The sequence below is a fragment of the Petaurus breviceps genome, unplaced genomic scaffold (assembly GCF_028583685.1).
Source record: "Petaurus breviceps papuanus isolate PSGF00001 unplaced genomic scaffold, PetGlider_PUasm1.0 208, whole genome shotgun sequence".
Taxonomy (NCBI): domain Eukaryota; kingdom Metazoa; phylum Chordata; class Mammalia; order Diprotodontia; family Petauridae; genus Petaurus; species Petaurus breviceps.
Genome location: NW_027185852.1, coordinates 28,435,929 through 28,454,445, shown reverse-complemented (window position 1 = coordinate 28,454,445; position 18,517 = coordinate 28,435,929). Strand labels below are relative to the sequence as shown.

Here is an 18,517-nt window from a genome sequence, read left to right as displayed (position 1 = left end):
TTCATTGAAACAAACACAAAGGCAAAGATGAAGATTTCCCAGATGTTGCACTTTATTTTCTCTTGGGGTTTATTGACTTCTTCCTTTGGGGCTTATTGATTGCTTTCTTTTGGAGTCAATCCTGCAATTCTGGGAAGTTCACCAAAGAACAAGCAAAGTTGTTTCTCAGATTCTTTTCTCCCTACAGTCTGTATTGTGGGCTAGTCCAGGGATTCACTGGATATAATACTGTTTGCCTAGGGTGTAGCCAAGGGGGTGGATCCCTGGAGCTGTCCAGGTGCCCAGGTCTATGATATAAGAGGAGAAGGCTCTCTGTGGCAGGACAATGCTCGTGTCCAGAGCAGAGTTTTCTCCATGTTCTCGTGGCTCTCCTCATGGCTCCCTGGGAGCCTCCCCAGGCTGTGGCTGTGGGCAGCTTCCCTGGGCCTGACCCTGGTACTGTTGCAACTGACTCACCTTCTGTCTAGGAGGCAGAAGCTTCTCCAAGGCCTAAAGAGCTTTCCTGGGCCACCCACCCACTGGCTCTTTGGACATTCCAAGGAGGTAGGTCTAGGCTCTTGACCAGGGGCAAAGGCAAGAGGGATGGATTTGAAAAGGTGGAAGAAAGGCATATGAAGAGAGAAAAAGAAAAGGGGAGAGAGAAAGGAGGCAGAAAGACAAGAAGAGGGGATGATAAATAAATGCAGAAAATGAATTATAGCATCTCACTAATGAAAAGCTCAGAGGCGGCTAGCTCCTCTAATACCTGACCAAGACATTCCTTCCTACCCAGAAGTATTATTGATGAATGAGTAGTAATCTGCCTCTACTAGAAGACTAATGAGGAAGGGAGCCCACTACCTTCTCACCATATATCCCTTTCCCCATTAGACCAGCTCTCACTGTTAGGAAGGTTTTTTCCTGATGTCCAGATGGAATCTGCTGTCTACAACAATCACTTGTCCCCACTCTCAATTTTTCCTAGTTCTGCCTTTGGACAGAGAGGAGTGAAAGAGTGGAAAGAAGAGTGTCTTCTTTCCAGAGTGGACTCTCTGGAGCTAGAGATGTGCCTCAGGATGGAGAGAAAGAAGGAGAAGAAAGAGTAGAGGGAGTAGAGAGGGGGGAAGGAGAGAGAAAGAGGAAGAAGTGAGGTGGGAGAAGAGAGGAGGACCCTGGGAAGGGGAAAAAGAAGGTGTGGGAAAGGGGAGAGGATGAGGTAAAGGAAGAGAACTATTTGTTTTGTTCATGAGAAATGCAGTTTGGGCTTTTCTGTGTCAGTAAATCTGATGGCCTTTTCTCAGTCCTCATCCTTCTCGATTATGACCAGCCCACCCATCTGGACATTTTATAGGCTCTTGTTTTCTGTACTGTTTCTCTCTACTGGTTCTCCTAGCACTTTGCTGACTGTTTCTTCCAAGTCTTCTTTATTGGATCAGTGTCCAAGTCCTGTTTGCTCTCTTAGAGGGATGTTCCCAACTTTCTGTCCTGAGCCTTCTTCTCTGCTCTCTCTACATTCTCTCCTTTGGTGAGACCATCAGCTCCCATGAATTCATCTGTCATCTCCATTCTGATGACTCTGAGGGCTACCTCTGTCCATCTCCAGTCCCACACTGCTGTTGTTGCCTTCTTGACATGCCTTTCCACGGGGCTCTCCCATTGGCATCTCAGACTCAGCAGGTCCCAAACAGAACTCATTATTCCTCCTCCCCCTTGAGCTGGCAGGTAGGGTCCCCAGGAGGAAGCAGGGTGGGGGGAGGGCAGTTCTAGTACTTCAGCTGATAGTGCAGTGGATAGAGTTCTATACTAGGAGTCTGGAAGACCTAAATGCAAATCCTGCCTTTCATACTTAGTAGCTCTGTGACCCTGGGAAAGCCACTTCACTTCTGTTTTTCTTAGTTTCCTTATCTGTAAAATGGGGATGATAATAATAGTACTTACATTCCAGGATTGTTAGGAAGATAAAATGAAATAATATTTATAAAGCACTTCACATACCTTAACTGCTAGCTATTATTTGGCAAGGCAGCTCCATGACCATATATAGAGTACCAGGCCTAGAGTCAGGAAGACTGCACCAATGTATTTCCCATCTCTCACATTCAATACTAAAGAGAAGATAAAATGAAATAATATTTATAAAGCACTTCACATACCTTAACTGCTAGCTATTATTTGGCAAGGCAGCTCCATGACCATATATAGAGTACCAGGCCTAGAGTCAGGAAGACTGCACCAATGTATTTCCCATCTCTCACATTCAATACTAAAGAGAGTGAGAGTGACCGTGTATGGCTTCTTCTGACCTCAGTGTGAGTGTTTGCCTTGTGTGAGTTCTTTGGAAAGTAGTTTTTTAGGCAAACATGTCTTTGGCATTCAAACAACATTGATGTTGTGTTCTCTGCAGCAGAGTTTCAACGCTTGGAAGTTTAGCTTGAGAAAGGACCTCAGTTTTAGGTGCCTTATCTTGCCAGGTGATCTTCAGAATCTTCCAAAGACAATTCTAATGGAAACTATTCTGCTTCCTGCCATGGCACTGGTAAACTGTCAGTGCAACAGCTCTAAAGACCTTCAGTTTCTTACTTAGTTTAATATCTCTTCTCTCTCACATTTTCCTTCTGAGTCTCCCAAATGCTGGGCTAGGTCTGGCAATGCATGAGTCAAGTTCAACATGTGTGTGGACATCCCTTGAAAGCATATGACAAACTAAGTGAACTTATCCACAGCATTTAAAATTTTTTTGTATGCTATACACAACGATTCCATTTATGGATGGTGCAGCGCTGGCTAGTGGAAAACCTCTGTTTTCTTGGTGTTGATTATGAGGCAAAAAATGAACACAAGCAGCAGAGAATAGATCCATACTCTGTTGCATCTCAGTCTCATATACTGCTTTGAGTACACAGTCATCTGTGACCAAAGCAATCACACACCAACTTTCCTTCTGCTTGAGTCTTGGCTTGTAGCCTTTTAAAGTTAGCTAGTTTATCATCAGTCCAGTAGTTGACCTTGATGCCATTTTCATCCTTGTTAAAGGCATCTGACAACATTGCAAGCAACATGCTAGAAAGCATGGAAGTAAGCACATAACCTTGGTGCATGCTCCATTGGTGACTGGGAAAGCATGAGAGCAGCATATTTTATCCAGAACCCATGCAAGCATGACATCATAAGACTGGTCTATAATACTGATGAATTTCTTTGGGCAACAAAATTTCTCCATAATCTTTCAAAAGCTTTCATGACTGATAGTATCAAAGGTCTTAGTTAGATCAATGAATGTTGTGTACAGACTTCTACTTTCCTCCTGACATTTCTCTTGGACTTGTCAGGCAGTAAACACCATGTTGACTATTCCTCTGCCTTTTCTGAAGCCACACTGGCTCTCGGGCAGATTGACATCTTCAAGAGGTGCCAGTCCTCCCTGAACACGCTATATACCTCCCAAAGAATAGTCAGTTAATGGTTCAATGTCAACTTGGCAAGAGGTTTCTGGTAGAGTGTTTCCTATCTCCTCATCTATATTTTCTATCTCTTCCCCCTTCTTTTACTTTCTCATCTCAAGCTCCCCATCTATTCTTATTTATCTCTTATTTCTTCATCTCTTCCTCTCATAAACTGAATTCAAGTCACCTAACTGAAGTGAACATTCCAACACACTGATCAAAAGGATGATGAGTGTGATTTTTGAGACTGTTATTTAAATCTAAGTGATTATAAAGAACATGGGGGCTACCAGAAATGGTTAAGTGTGCTGAGCATCAAAAAAAGGAAAGAGAATGAAATTTGTAAATTGTAGATTAGTGAGCTTGACTTTGATTTCTTGTAAATTTCTACATGTCGTTAAAGAGATGGCTGGTGAGCATGTGCAAAAGGAAGTGAGGATCACAGTAAATCAACTTGGCCTTAAGTAAAGATCATGCCAGACTAATTTCATTTCCTTTTGTGATAGGGTAATTAAACTAGTGGATAAGTGATTACATTGCTGTCGGTATGGCTTACCTAGGTTTTAGTGTAGTACTTGATTAATTTGATTAATTTCATGCTACTTTTATAGAAAAAATGGAGAAATTTAAGTTGAATGATATGTGGATGCAGAACTGGCTAAATGGATGAATTTAAACTGTTCTCAACAGCTCTCTAGAAACTTGTTGGGGATCTCCAGTTGAGTATCTCAGAGATGTGTGCTCAGTCCTTTGCTGTTTAATATTTATACAAGTAACTTGGATAAAGCATAGAGGATATCCTTTTCAAATATATCAATAATGCAAAGCTAGGAAGAATTAGCTAACAATTGGATGACAGATTCAGGTCTCTAAAATATTTTGACCAGGTTATTACTGGACTAAATGTTAAAAGATGAAATGTAATAAGGACAAATGGGAAGTCATCTGTTGGTACAAAAAATAACATCACAAATACAAGATTATGGGCAGCAGGGGTTGCCCAGATATCAGTTTGACTGATAAAGGTCTGGGAAGTTTACTGGACTACAAAGCATGGTCATGTGGAGATCAAACATTTAATGTGGTTTTCAGAAACATTAAGAAAGGAAGAGGACTTAGAAATAGTTCCACTGGACTATGTCCTGGTCAGAATACATTTGGAATATTATATTCAGTCCTGGGCACTGCCTTCTAGAAAGCATATTGATGAGCTGTAAGTGATAAAAGAAGACCAACTCAATTAATGAAAGTCCTTTTATCCATATCTTGAGGACAGGAGTGGAGATGTTCAGCCTGGAAAGAGAAGGCACAGGAGAATAATAGTCATCATGTAATTCAAAGGTTGTCATGTGGAAGACTGTGTCTGATTGGTCCCACAGGGAAGAACCAGGGGAAATAGGTTGAGATTTAAAGAAACAAATTTGATTTTAATACAAGGAAAAATTTCCCAACATTAGAGCTATCCAAATGGAGAATGGGCTACATTGGGAGGTAGTGGGTTTGCCCTCATTGAAGATCTTAAAGACAGGCTTCAACTAAATGATCACTTGGCAGTATGTTTTAGTGAGGATTTCAGATGTTTTTAAGGTATGGACTAGACTAGATGGCCGATGACTTCTCTTGTAACTCAAATTCTATGATTACTCCTTCCCTCATTTCTATCCCTTCCTATTCTTAGTCTCCCTTATTTCCTGTTTCATCTTTCTTATCTTCTTCCCATATCTTCTTCCCCATACACATCCTTTCTCTTTACACATTTCCCTTACACATCCATTTCTCCCAGAACTTCTTCCTCCTAATCCATCCCCTAGGATTTCTTTCTTTGTTTTGACAGACAGCTTTTTCACTGATGGGGGCTGAAAGGATCTCCACCTGTCATACTATGTATAGAGTTCTCTAACTTGTGGGAATTGATTTTTTCTCCTCTTCTGACCTTCAGTAATGTGATCTCTGTGATCTCTTTCTTTCCTCCTTCCCCAATTACAGATGAAGAAGGAAGGAGAATTGGAAAAGGTTATGTCATAGGCCAACATTTACCCCTGTGCACACCAGCTGTGGATGGGAAACTTTATCAGTTTCCTGAACATCTATGACCCTGACTACACCAAGGCTGTTTACAGTCGAGGAGGTAAGGGAACTCAAGACTTCCCAATGGAGTCTGTGTCTAAGGGGGAACCAGAAGGGTAAATATGGGAAAGAATGAATCGAGAAGGGGAATTGGAGGGTGCAATGGAGAGGGACCCTAAGTATTAGAATGGCCAGAGGCTTGAACTGCAAGCCTTCGGTGTGGTAGTAGAGGTGATAACTGTCATTAGGACTTAAGTTCTCTCTGGCAAAAAGAAGTCTTTCTTTTTGTAGGCTGAAAAAGGTCAAGAAAAGAAATAGCAAACAGAGAACTCAAGATCAAGATAAGTAGGGAGATAAGACAGTGCCTTGACTGCTTTTATTAAGGTTGAAATCTTAGTCCAAGGCAAATTCCTTGGACTAAGAGAACTGGGATATATGAATATTGCATCATTGGTAATTTTTTTTTTGAGATTGAGATTGTGAGAAGTACTATAGATGAGGCGAAGGGGAAAGGTTCCAGTTTTTTTAAACCACAACAGAAATAGAATGTAATCTGCAAATTATAAGTCTGTGAGCTTGACTTCAATACTTGTCAAGATTATAGAATGTACTATTAAATAGATGGTTGGTGAACATCTGGAATAGGAAGCAACCATGGAGCCAACATGGCCTTATCAAGAACAGGCTATGCCAGACTAATCTTGATTCCTTTTTGACAGGCCTCTTAGACTGGTACACCATTCATCCTAGTCCCACACGAGATGATCATTCTCTTTATCATGCCATCACTCAGAAGTGTTCTACCTCCATGTAGCTCTTAGCACAGTGTTTCATTTATAGGACACATCTTATGTACATAGGACGCAATAATTGCTTGTGTCTGCTGATTGATTAACTCTGAAATTCTTCTTCCTGCCCACATCTTATTCTTCCATCTCTCATTTTGCCTTAGTCCTCCCAAATTGATTGTGATCTATAGTCACTCACCCCTCTACAATGCGCCATCCAAGCTCTGATCATAGCTTTCTTCTCTTTATATCCTTGTCTCTACGCTTAATCCGTTCAACTTTTCATTGCCCTAGATCCTTGACATCTTCACCTTCTGCTCATGCCTTACTAAATTCTAAGTCTGAATTGCCTCCCCAGCCATATTCTCCACTTTGACTTGAGTGCTGCTTATTGGCACTGGGCTGAATCACACAAATGTGCTTTCTGAATCCACTATAAATTTATGGTATGCAATCTTAGTGGGGGCCTATGTCTGACAATAATCCTTTCACTTTTCAGTGATTAACCTATCAACTTCCTTTGGTTGCAGTTGTTTTAAAGCTTCTGTTCTCTTCTTAAACGTTTATGCTGTTCACAACCAACAAAAGAACTATTCTTCTCTTTCTGTGAAAAAAGGGATCTTCTGTCATGAGCTCCCTATTCTATACCTCAAAACATTTCATCTCCTGTTTTCTCCTCCTTTGCTCCAATCTCTGAGGAAGAGGTAATCCTTCTCTTTGGCAAGCCCAATTCTCTGCTTTTCCCCTTGATCCCATCCTTTCTCACATCTTCCAGGAATTGTCCACTTGACGATCTTCAATCTTATCTTTGTTCTCTCCTCATCTCCTGGACCCTTCCCTACTGATGGCAACATGGACAGATCTTTTCAAGGATTTTTTCCTATGCTTGAAATGCACTCTTGTCTTATTCTCTCTTAGAACCTTTACCTTCCTTCAAGGCTCATCTAGACCATAATTTTTTATTGAAGACCTTCCTTGAACCCATGTAGTTCTCAGTATGCTTTTCCTTTTCAAATTCTCCTGAATTCACACTTCTATGTATATGTTGTATTCCCAAAGGTAAATATTAAAAGAGGGTCAGTGGCTTCACTTTGCTTTTCTAGCACCTAGGACAGCTCCTTGCCCATAATTGGAGTTTAAAATCGCTTGTCAAATTTCATCACAGTTATTCGAATCTGAGGGATCCTGTAGAAAGAATTAAGCTGAATTTCATAAAGACATTTGTAATTTCTGCATTGAAAAATTACTTCAGTTAATAAGTTTAGTTGAAACTATGCTTGACTAATACTTCACTGGGCAACATTTGAGCCAAGGTAGCTGAATGTTGTTCTGAAACCTCCTTCCCTCCTCCTACACTCTCTCCCTCTCTCTCACCATTCTTCCCTTTGTCACTGTCTCTTATTACAATTCTGCTCTGGGTTAGACTATGGTCAAATTAATCATATTAGTTTCACAATAAAACAACAATTCTTTTTTCCCTATTTTTTTGCTTTTTTCTATTTTCCTGGATATTGATCAAAATGTCCTAATCACTGAAATGGATTGTTTTTCATTTGCTCTAAACCTCACAAGTTTGTTACTCTTAAAACTCAGCAACAAGCAGCTCAGAATTCAGTCAGAGAGTGATTATTTCAATAACTGAAAGGGTGAAATGAGCAGGCTTAACTCAGAAACAAGTCAATGAGAATTTCTTTTTTAAGTGCTTACTGTGTTTCAGGCATAGTGCTGAGGGCCGGGACACAAAGAAAGGTAAGAACAGCCTTTGATCTCAAGTTGTTAACCATCTAATTCGAATCCAACAAACTTTAAAGAGAGTGCGATGATCAAGAAAGACTTCCTAAGAATTAGAATTAGTCCCCAGGGGAATGGACTTCCTGGGGAGGTGGTAGCTCCTAATCAAAGCTTCTGAAGTCAGAGCAGGAAGGCCACTTGTCATGGATGCTGAAAAGGGGTTTCTTACTTGAGCATTGGTTGGATTCAATGGCCTCGAGAAATTCTTCCCCCTCTGACATGTTTCTGAGTCTCTGGGCTCATACATACTAGACCTTGTATCCTCAGGGTAAAGATAGGATTGGTCCTATTCTCCCCCAGCCTGATGCTGCTTTGGCTTTGCAGAGTTGACCTCTCTGAAAGCAACTTTTTTTTCCTCTACAGATCCCAAGGCAATGGACATATATGGTTTCCTCTTACCATGGATTGGTGAGTGGGATTTCTCTGCTTCCCCTAACTCTCACCCACCTTGGGTAGGCTAGGGAAAGCAGAAGTGCAGATCTGAATGGTGGGATAAGTGCATCTGGTGAAAGAAGCAGGAGTATGCAACCCCTTCTTCTTCTCTCCCCATCACACACTCTTTCAGTCAGCAGTGATTGGGTTCTTGCTTTCTAGGAGTTCCTAGTCTATCTCAAAAGGAAAATCACACATATGCCATCTTCCTAAGATTGAGTAAGAGCCTTAAGTGGGAACCCAGGAAACCTGGGTCCTACCCCTGACTATTCTCCCACACTACTATGTGATCTTATGCAAGACTCCTCCCCTCTCTGGACTTCTTTCCTACTCTATAAAAAAAGGAATAATAATATGTCCTCTGGTCCTTATAGGGTGACTGTGAAGAGAACACCCTGTATGACCTCTTGAAGAATGATTGTTTTGTGAAACATTATCAGTGCAATTTGTCAAATGATCATAACAGGATGCATGATATCCTGGGGCCCAGCCCTCCTCCACTTTGTATTTCACCTTTGTTCATTTCTGTGACACTCTCTGTATGCCTTTCGTGGGTCTTCCTATATCTCTCCTCTCTTTCACAGACACAATTACCATCTTTACTCACCTTTCAACTTTTTTTTAAAGCAATGAGATTAAGTAACTTGCCCAATGTTACACGGCCAGTTGTTTTTTTGTGTGGGTGTTAAATATCTGAGGCCAGAACTGATCCCAGGTCCTCCCGACTCCGGGGCTGGCGCTCTTACTCACTGCGCCACCTCGCAGCCCCATACTTTTCAACATTTTGCAATACTTTCTGACACTTCCTCTCCATTGAGCTTACTTTCTCCAAGATGAGCAACGATTGCTCCTTAAATGTTATATCCAGTGGCCTTTTTTCAATCCTCCTTCTTCTAGACATCTCTGCGGTTTTTGTGACCGTTGGCCACTCTCACCTTCTGGATAGTGTTTCTTCCTTTTTCATCCATGAAAATAATATTTCCTTTTTCTTCTGCTCCTTCTCTGTCTACTTCTCAGTCTCCTGTGCTGGATAACCATACAACAAAGTATCCTATTTTTTTAAACAAGTATTCAGCAAATAGTTGTTGAATTGGATTGAATTTGTGGTTGCATCACCTCTCCAGTTTGAGACTCTAAAGGAGATTTAAACATTCAATAAACCAGCAATCATTTATTAAGCACTTATTACAAAGACACCAAGGTAAATATGGAGCAGTCTTTGTTCTGGGGAGGTTACATTCTTGGGGGCACAGGTTCACTTACCTGAACAAAGCAAGTAAGTACAAAGTGTAATTTCCAGTGCTGGTGGAAGCAGCTGGGGGGCAGTGTGTGGCGGGGTGCCAGGGGTCTTTCCAGTCTTCTCTTTCACACTTTACATGCATTCTGGACAAATTTCTTCCAACATTTCTCTGTATTTGCCATTCTACAGTCAATTCTCAACTTTGGCAGTGATACGGTTCTTAGAAAATGGTGTAAAAGTAAAAAATCCAAATGATGCATTGAACATATGGGAAATTGAGGGTTAGGTACCTTTGTAAGTAAAAACTGTAATCTCTCACCAGAGATCAGTGAAGATTTGCTTTTCTTCCTTCAATTCTCTATAACAAAATGTCAATGCTGATGATATGTACTTTCTGGAGCAGATTCATGAACACTTTTATAAATACTTTCCTCCTTTTTGTGGATTATAACAAAATTGTTGATTCATTAACACCAAACTTGAGGACAGCTGTGGCTGCAGAGATTCTAGTATGAAGTTTATCTAACCTTTCTTTTCTCACTGAATTGCTTCACTGACTTTGCACACTTGGCCTTAGAGTCTGCAGGACTTGCACAATGCTTTGGGGGCAGGATCTCAACACAAAACTTGAATTTTAAAGGTAAACAATGAAAATATGCAACAAATTCTTGAGGAGCTCTTTACTCTATGATATCAGGGTGAACAGTCCCAGGGACGTGCCTAGTAGGATACCAGGGACTCGGCATGCTTGTGTGTATCACACCTCTCAGTTTTTCTCTACATATCTGTGAAAGTGCATGGTTGTTAACCCAAAAGTGAAAACAAAGTTATTAATAAAATCACATAAATACTTGAAGTCATGAAATTTAAACACGTTAATGTTGAATATTGACTGTGCCTGCATACCTTTGCACACGCTGGCCTTGGTGCCTGGGAGACTTTTTCTCCTCATCTCCAGCTCTTGGAAGCCTCAGTCTCCTTCATGACTCAGCTGAGGTGACACCTTCCATAGGCAGCTTTTCCGGATCCTCCCAGGGGTTTTTCCTCCCCTTCCATTACCTTGCATTGACTTTTCTCAGTGTACTCGCGGTCCATTAGATTGTAAGCTCCTTGAGGGTATGGTCTGTCTTTTGCTACTTTTTATATCCCCAGTGCTTAGACAGTATCTCACATATAGCAGGTATTTGATAAATGTTTCTTGATTAATTGATTGATTGATACTTCCCCCAGCAGAATGTGAATCCATCAGGTGTGGAGACTTGGAAGGGTCACTGTGGAGTGAACACAAGGGCTTTTGTTCTTCTATTCCTGTAGCTCTATGTGTTGTAATCTCCCTCTCAGCTCTAGAATTCTCTTTTCTATTTTTTAAAGTCCCTTCAAGTTTGAACATTCTATCTTCTGTGGCTCAAGGTCATTCCCAGCACTGTCATTCTGTCATTTGCTTTGTATGTTTTTGTAGGCTAAACCTCCCCAATGAAGTCTCATTCCATGACCAAGGTCTTCAGAAAACCCCTTCAATTTCAATTTTATTGAGGACTGACTGTGCTCCCAGAAGCTGGCATGGGCTCATTTTTCCTCTCAATGCCTGAATCCTGGACAGGATGTGACTGTTCCAATGATGTTCCTTGCTCTCTCACATTTTCTCCCTCCTAACCTTAGGGAAGGGGCTGCTGGTTTTGGATGGGCCCAAGTGGTTTCAGCACCGGAAACTGCTCACCTTTGCCTTTCACTCACAGGTCCTGAAGCCATATATGGACCTCTTTGTTGAGTCTACCAAAGCTATGCTGGTGAGAAGCTCCTTGTGACCTTGTTCTAATCCTTGCACATTCCACTGGGGATTAAACCAAGGTGGGGCTATTTTGGGGGTAGCTTAGGCTGGGGCTTGTAGAGCTGCACTGGACAGAATTTCCTTCAGAATACATCAGAGAAGGAAACTGAACATTTGGGGAAGGGGTGTTGGAAGAGGAGTGAGCCCTGGGAACAAGTCCTGTGGGTGTATGGGACTTGGAACTGGAAAGCCTTCCCGTCTTTTTCAGAGCAAATGGGACAAGAAGATTCAGAAGGACAAGTGTGTGAGCATCTTCCCAGATGTGGGTCACTTGGCTCTGGATGGTCTGATTAAATATATCTTTGGAAGGAGCAGTAGGAGCCAGACACAGAGATCAGTGAAAGTGCCCTGACTATCTTGGAGGAGTAATTGTTATCTGACCCCCTAGGGAGCAAGCCCCTGATCTGAGAGGAGACAAAATCCTGTCCTGGGGAGTTCCTTGTTTGGGGGAGAGAAACACAAACACCACAAGGAAACATCACTGAGGTCCGGATGGTAAGGGTCCTGATGAAAGATTTGAGGCTTTGAGTGGCCCCCTTCCCTTTCTCCCCAATACAGAACTTAGTCTTGGGAGGTGGCTAGGACCAGGGGGAAGGGGAATGACTACTCAAAATGCCATAGCACAACTGTCCCCTCTTTCCTCCTCCCCTACTTCATTGCTCCAATTCTTCCTCTCCTTGGCCCCTGCAGTGACATCACCTACTATCAGGCCATCGAGGAACTCACCTTGTTGATGTAAGAACAAATGGCATCCTTCCAGTATCACAATGACTTCTTCTACTATTGGTTCACGACTTTTGGCCAAAAGTTCCTTCGGGCCTGCAAGGTTGCTCATGACCATACTGGTGTGTCTCCAGCCTGGGTCTGCCCTTCTTTTGTCCTTCTTCCTCTCTCCCTACCTCCCTCCATTTCTCCTGTCCTTCCTTCTTTCCTTCCTTCCTTCCTTCCTTCCTTCCTTCCTTCCTTCCTTCCTTCCTTCCTTCCTTCCTTCCTTCCTTCCTTCCTTCCTCCCTCCCTCCCTCCCTCCCTTCCTCCCTCCCTCCCTTCCTTCCTTCCTTTTCCCCTTCCTCATTCCCTCTTTTCCTTCCTTTATTTTTTCTGTATTTCCTTCTTTTCTTCCTGTTCCTCAGACTCTACCCCCAAGCCCACCTACTTGGTTATTCACCTACAAGGGTTATTCATCATTACCCCCTATGAAAGGCAGCTTTTTTGTGACCCTGTGGCCTCCTGTCCTCTACCATTTCCCTAACCAAATAATGCCACATGACTCTTCCCTTTGAGGAAGAAGGGAGTGTTTCACAGAATCACAGAATCTTTGAGCTGGAAGAGATGTCAAAGAGCATGCAGTACGACCTTTATCTGAGGAGGAAAGCTTACTACGGCACGTCCATAAGAGGCTGTCTGAACCCTGTTTGAGGATGTCAAAGTACAGGGAATGCACTAGTACTGCAGGCACCCAGCTCCACCTTTGGCAGCTCCAATTTTCAGGTAATTTTTCCTGATATCAAGGACAAATCTACCTCTCTGAAATTTCTACTAGTTGTTCCTGGTTCTGCTTTCAGAGGCTGAAAAGACTAAATCTAATCTCCTTCCTACCTCATAGCCATCCAAATATTTGAATACACGGCCACCCATCCTAGAAATCTTCCCTTCTCCAGGCCAAACATCTTTACTTCCTTCAATTAATCCTCATATCTCATGATCTCAAGGTCTTTTTTGGTCCAGTCTTCTTCTATGTGTTCTCCTGCTTATCAACATCCTTGCCAAAATGTGCTGTCCAGAACTGAACACAGTCATGCAGAAGAGGTCAGAAAAGGCCAGCAGATAACAGGATTATCAGCTACATCAGTAGGGCTTCCATGCTTTTCTTGAAGCAAACTGAGATCACATTAGCTTTTCAATGACTGCCCTATTATTGTCTTTGTAGCTTCCTCAGACACTCAGATCTTTTTCAGAAGAGTAGGATTCTTTCACCCATCTTGTAATTGTGAAGTTGATTTTTTGAGCCAGAGCATTAAACTTTACATTCATGTATCCATATAAAATTTCACCATATATTTGGCTCATTGCTATACTCTTTGGAGATATTTTTGGTTTTTGTCTCTATAGCTAAATATTGTTAAGCTCTCTTTCTTAGCTGAAAGTCTTTATGTTCAATAACCAAATTATCAAGGTCTTTATCCAAGTAACCAATAAAACTGCCAAAAAGTCCATAGTTGGCTGGAGAATGAATTTCTAGGGCAGTCTGTCTGAGATCTCCCTCAAGGTTGATACTGAGATATTAATAAAGACTATCCTTTGGGTTCAGTCAAACTGGGTTGTCCAGTTTTGCTAGCGTCAAGTCCATTTTGCCCACAAAAAGTATGAGAAACTTTTCCAAATGTTTTATTAAAATTTAGGTCAACTGTATCTTTAGCATTCCCTGAATAAGTCAACCTAGTAATTCTGTCAAATAAGGAAATGAGGCTACCCTGACACAACCTATCCTTGATGACCTCATATAGGTTTTTTTAATCTAATCATCACCACTTCTTTGATAAAGAAACCCAATAGAATGTTTAAGTATAACTTTCATTTTTCATTACTAGACATTTTCCAATAATTTTGATTACTAGGTTTTTTCTAGTAATATAGGCAATTTCTAGCTATAATCCTTCCTCCCACCCTCAATCTTCCCCACCTAGAATTCAACCCTGACATGAGACAAGAAACACCCTTATGCAAAAGATGGCTGTATGCAACAGTATATGCACTCTTATTTCTTTGTTGTCCTTGACCTTTCTGCCAAGAGAAATGGCATGCATCATTGCTTGTTCTCAGGGAACTGGTAATAATTTTTGTTGAGACCTCCTTAGAGTTGGCTTACTTTTTTTTTTTTAAAACAATCTTTCCATTTTCATTGTTGTAATCATTGTGCAGGTCATTCATTTCTTTCTACTTATTTCACTTTGAATCTCTTCATACAAATCTTCCCATGTTTCTTTGGCTTTCTCAGATCTGTCATTTCTCATTGAATAAGGACATTTCATTATATTCACATGCCACCTTTCCTAGCCATTCTTTAAATGATGGGCACTCATTTGTTTCCATTTATGTATCATTATAAAGTTTGCAAAGTTTATATATATATATGTATATAAACATATATAATACATACATACACATATATGTATACATAAAATGCCTATTTATACATACACTCATGTATGTGTATGTATATATGTATTGTGTATATCTATCTATCTATCTAAAATTTGGTCCTCACAACAACCACAGTTCCTCTAATTTATGAACCCCATTTTCCAGAGGAGACCTAAGTGTGAGAGAACCTAAATATCTTAACTGGGGCTATACAGCTAATGAGCATCTGAAGCCAGATTTCATCTCAGGGCCTCCTGATCCTAGGTCTGACACTCTATCCACTGAGCCACGTCTCTAACTTGACACTATACTTTAGGACAATGAGCTTATGGTCATCTCATCCTTCTATCTTCTTTGTCTTCTCTAAATCTTTAGTGAATCTATAATGTCATCAATATAACTATTCCCACCAAAGATGCAGATCCCAACCTATGCATCTCAGTTTATCCTATACATGTCTCTTAAATCTAAGTAAATTTATGAGTTCCCTGTGCATCCACATTGGATCACTTAGGTATCATCCTCCCTTTCCTCTTTATTAGAACTATTTCTCTTTTGTCTTCAGGATTCTTTTAACAAGAGCCTCCAATCCCTCTTGGGAAGACTTCCTCTGTGGAATTTTAGGACACGAAATCCTATTTTTTTTATTTGAACCTTTTGAAATCTGTTCTCTTTAAATCCAAGTGTCACCAGGCTATTCCCAATTTTTGATGACAAACTCTAAAATGCAGTAGTAACATCTCCCTAATTTCGCCATCATTTCAGCACAGAGGAGGGTATGTCCCAGGGGGAAAAGCCTCCTGGTTTCCTGTTATGGCCATTTACTTCTCTAGTTGTGAAGTTCTTTGCCCACTTAAAGTCCTTTTCCTCTTTCTCAGTGATGAAGAATTAGAACTCCTGATGGGAAGGCTCCTGTAACTAACTAGAGTAAGGGTTGGGGATTGCTCCCTGTGACGCTCTCAGAAGTGGTGACTTCTGAATGATTCACTGGAGTGAGGGCTTGACTGAGGCATCTATAACCCTAAGACAGTGTATTTGGAGGCAAGAGCCCTAGGTGGGGTGACCTGGTTCTTCCACTCACTCCATTTGATTCCATGACCTTGACTCAACCACTTCCCCTCACTAGAATTTAATTTCCCTTTTCCAAATTGGGTGCTTGAGCACATGACTTCTCCCACCCTTTCCAGCACTAACACAGATTTCCTTGCACAGACAAGGTAATTAGGGACAGAAGGGCTGCCCTGTAGGAGGAAGAGGAGCAAGAGAAGATTCAAGGGAAGAAATGCCTGGATTTCCTGGACATACTTCTTAGGGCTAGAGTGAGTCTGAAGGGCTTTGGAGGGATGGGTTAATCTGGGGCTCAATTCAGGCAAAGCCAAAGTGGGTCTTTAGGGACCCCCTTGCTCCATGGAGTATCTGTCTCTTTCCTGTTCCTTCTTCTATCCTTATGCATTTGCTCACTCATAAAATGGGAAGAGAGATCAGTGGGGAAAGGGACCATCCACCCAAGGTTTTCTTCGGGAGCTGGGGAAGGGTGGGTAACTTGAACCTGACTTTGATTGGTAGAGAGGATCCAGATAGACAGAGTGAAACTGAATACAAGATGTTCTAAACGAAAAGGTGCTGGATTTGCCATCAAAAGCCCTGGGTTCAGATCTTGGTTCTGACACCACCTGTGTGACATTGGACAAGTCACTTCCCCCATGTGAGCCTCAATTTCCTCCTCTGGAAAATGAGATTTAGTTAAAAAGTCTCTAAGGTCCCTTTCAATTCTAAATCTTATGCATAAGAAGGCAATTCAGGGAGAAATATGGTCCTTTCTCCAGTCCCATAAAAAAAAGATCCCATTTCCCTCCTATTCAGGTCCTTTTTCTCCTATTTAGCAGCTTTTATTGAGGGGAAGTTCTCCCTGAAGCCTACTTTGAATCCCTCCTATTGTGTCTTCCACCCATTTTTGTCACCTCCATTTCTTCCTGAAGGATGAGAACAGGAATACGTTGTCAGATGCAGACCTACGGGCTGAGGTGGACACATTCATGTTTGAGGGGCATGATACCATTGTCAGTGGCATCTCCTGGTTCCTGTACTGCATGGCCCTCCACCCAGAGCCCCAGCAGCGATGCCAGGAAGAGATCCAGGGAATCTTGGGAAATTGTGACACCATCCAATGGTGAGCCCTGGGCCTGCTCTGACTTAAAACTGGCTGAGAAGTGTGCCACGGGATGCAGGGACCTTGTCAGGACCTGCCCTGCTCCCTCAAGCTCTGCCACTTATGATTGTTGTGGCCATGCCAAGTCTCTTCCCTCTTCTAGGACTCAGTTTCCTCATCTATAAAATAAGGGGATTAGGCTAGTCAATCTCTAAGGAATCTTGAAAGGCCAAATCTCAGATCCAATGGCCGCCCCTGTCATTTGATTTTTAAACTCCTATTAAAGATTTTCTAAGAATTCTTTTTGGGCAGGTGACCATTTGTCATTACTCTTTGGGTTAGAAGGGAGTTTCTTTGCTTCAGTATCCTCGTCTGAAGATGAACCCTGGTCATCTCTATTCCCACAATAACCTTCCATGTTTGGCTTCTTTGCCTGTGTATATTTTGTAGCAATAACTTAATTTTTGTAATTAACTCTAGCCCTGGGGAGCAGGGGATGGTGCCTCTTGCCCCAGATCTTCAGTTCTCCCTCAGCTTGGAGCCAAAGTCAAACCTCCAGCCTCCTGTAAGTGCCCACACCAGGGGTTTTATGCCCCACTGCTTCTGCTCTCACCAGGCCTGTGCTCCTTTCTTGCCTCCACCTCTCTCCACAGCACAGCTGGGTCTGGTGTTCCTTGTCAGTAAAGATTCCTTCAATCCTCCCAGATTCAGACATCCAACGCCCCTGGTTCCTTGTGGCTGCCACCAACATTGCCTTCTGTGGGCCCATCTGTCCCTGTCTCCAACTCCAGAAAATAGCACAGTCTCTATGATGGTCACTTCCCCCCATCCAAAGTCCTTGCCTCAGTCTGACATCAGCTCACTGGCTTCTCAAGGTTCATTAGGGTTGATTTGCCCTTTTTTGTTTATTTTTGCCTCTTGTTTTATTGCTGCCAAATCCAGGGAAATTGCAATCCTGGCTTTGCAGAGATTTTGGAAAGTTCTCCCACTATCCTGGTCCTTGAGGTCGTCCCCTTCATGAAAACCTGATCTGTCACCCCAGTGTGGAGCTGATTCCCCCCATTTTTCCTCAAGGAAATGTCTGCCACAATCTGTGAGATTTGTTGAATGCTGAGAAGTCCAAGGAGATCCAGTATCCTCTCACAGGAGACTCTAGACCATCCTTCTCCATTCCGATATTTTCAGAGGACAGCCCTAGATGTGGAGCTATGAGACCTTAGTTGCAGTCTGCACAGAGCTTAAGACATTACCAGAATGACTCTCATTATCAGGGATCAGTTTCCCCATTTGTAAATCTTAGGGACCAGATGAGGTTAGCATCATGGCATAGGTGAAGGAAGTCACAACTGCTCAGGGACCTCTAAGACTTTTAGTTTAATGTGAGTGGCCTGTCTGCATCAGCGGAGAGGTTGACCCTGCGAGGAGTTCCCCATACCAATGAAATCACAAGACTGTTCTCCTGGAGCATCTCTCTCCCTGTCTGAAGGCAGCCTGGTCTCTCTCCACATCTATGTACTGCACAGGAACCCAACTGTCTGGGACAAGCCTGAGGTATCTCCAACCATCACATCTAAGTAAGAGCAGGATGGGCAAGAGGAGAGCATTCACAGAGGGGCAGGGGAAGGGGGAGGCTCATGTCTGTTGGGGATAGGGGATGAC

General features: G+C 42.2%; 1 pseudogene; it reads left to right on the top strand.

The window, feature by feature from the left end:
- The first annotated feature begins 354 nt into the window (after nt 1–354).
- The window catches only part of LOC138165140 (cytochrome P450 4B1-like), a 19,035-nt pseudogene continuing 872 nt past the window's right edge, over nt 355–18,517 (top strand).